Genomic DNA, 1,721 nt, shown 5'->3' with positions numbered 1-1,721 from the left:
GAAGAGTAATCAAGAGTAGGTCTTGATGTAGTTCTTGTTCCTTGTGCTTAAGGAGCATTCCATGCAGCACTAGCACGGTAGGCATCCGTTGTCTTTTGACTGGTCTGACTCATCAGCTTTGTGCTAGTGGATGGCATCTTGTTCTGTGCAGGCAGCTAAAAGGGGCTGTCCGTCGCTCCATCTTTGCATTGTGGCCGTTTGTGGCCGATCATCTCTGTGGCCCTCATCGAGGCCTTGTTGGCTGCTCCTCTTTTGAGGCCGCTCTTGTTTTGCATCTTCCTGGCCTCCGTTCAGGGTTCTCTTCCCTGCGTTGTCACGTGCTTAGGTCTGTCTTGCCAGCCTCTTCTGCATCGATCTGCCTGGCTTTGCCGGGCCCTTTCTGTCACGGGCAGTGGCATTTGACTCTTTTCTGGGCTTGTCCAGAGCATCTGACTCACGCGGTTGTGGTGTTGTAGGGCTTTCTCTCTGGCAGTATCTTATGTGTATGAATAGCTCTTTTTCTGTAGGGCTTTCCTTCGTGTCTGTGTCTGATGTTTGTACCTATGTATGTTTGTTTTGTCTGATTGTATGTCTGTTTGTTTGGGGCTGGAGCTGCCTTGCCTGTGGGTGTTAGCAATGGTAGCATGTAGAGTGTGGCAGTGATGGACTGGTGATCGGTCAGCATCTGTGTGCTGCACTTTATGTTGCTTTTTGTAGATGCGGTGCAGTGGTCTGAGTGCCTGAGGGAGATGGAGGAAAACAGGGTCATGTCCTAAGAAGGTGAGCTAGAGATTTGTTGTTGGAAGCAGAGTGTTATGGTCAGTGGTTCCCTAGCTAATTTGTTTTGTGCTTGTCCACATGGAGCAATGTGGAGAACGGGTTTCTTGTGTGCCGGAGGAGCATGGCAAGGTGAGTGTTGGTCTGAGAGAGGAAGCAGAGCCTAGTGTAGGGCTGTTATCTCGTTGGTGCTGTCCCTGTTGCCCACTGCTGTTCTGGTTTTACAGGTGTGTGGCAGGCCTTGGCATGACGACCCATGGTGTGGCAGTCAGGATTGGTGAGCAGAGCAGGTAAGGGTGTGGGAGCAAATGCTTGATGTGGATTTGCTGTGGTTTTGCAGGTGTCACCTGAGCGCATGATTTCTCTTTGTTTGCAGGTTTTGCAGGAAGTTGTGGAGAGGAGAAGTTGAGTGCTGACAAGAGCCTGAGCAGGTGAGAGGAGGAGCTTGTTGGGTCAGAAGTTTATTGTGCGGTGGGTGGTGTTGGGCTTCCTGTTGGTGATGTCTTTTGCTCTGTTTTTTTCAGGTACAGTGTGGCCCTTTCCCAGGTATGGCTGGGGATTTCAGGTGAGTGGATTACTGTTGGACATTGTGGGGTTGGTGAGTGTCGCCTGGCAGAAGAGTCACTTTGTGTTGTTTTTGCAGGTGCTGTGGGCATCCCCCCCCAGCCACGACGTTGGCATTTGGAATTGGAGCAGTGCAGGTGCGCAGAGTGCCCATGGCTCTTTGGCGGAGGGCGTTCCTGCGGACGAGGCTAGAGCTGGCTGGCCTGGGGGTGACTGCTTGCACTCTGGTTTAGCAGGTGATGAAGGCTAATGGAGGAAGATGAGAGAGGATGCAGCTGCCATTGAGGATGCCTCTTGAGGATGGATGGTGACCCAGAGCACTGCAGAAGCTAAGTTGAGAGGCCACGGGTGTTGGTGTGTCTTGACCCTGCGTGAGTGTGTGCGTGCGGGCGCGCGCACTG

The 1,721-nt window shown here is 52.5% G+C and overlaps 1 long non-coding RNA gene across 1 annotated transcript; it reads left to right on the top strand.

Moving 5' to 3' along the window:
• Positions 1-841: 841 nt before the first annotated feature.
• LOC136996616 (uncharacterized) lies at positions 842-1,342 on the top strand. Its single transcript, XR_010887617.1, has 4 exons — positions 842-888; positions 984-1,046; positions 1,133-1,187; positions 1,281-1,342. It is a non-coding gene; the product is annotated as an uncharacterized lncRNA (long non-coding RNA).
• Positions 1,343-1,721: the final 379 nt, after the last annotated feature.

Source organism: Apteryx mantelli, unplaced genomic scaffold (genome assembly GCF_036417845.1).
Source record: "Apteryx mantelli isolate bAptMan1 unplaced genomic scaffold, bAptMan1.hap1 HAP1_SCAFFOLD_59, whole genome shotgun sequence".
Lineage (NCBI taxonomy): Eukaryota > Metazoa > Chordata > Aves > Apterygiformes > Apterygidae > Apteryx > Apteryx mantelli.
Note: the sequence above shows the minus strand (reverse complement) of the source record. Positions and strands in the feature narration are given on the sequence as shown.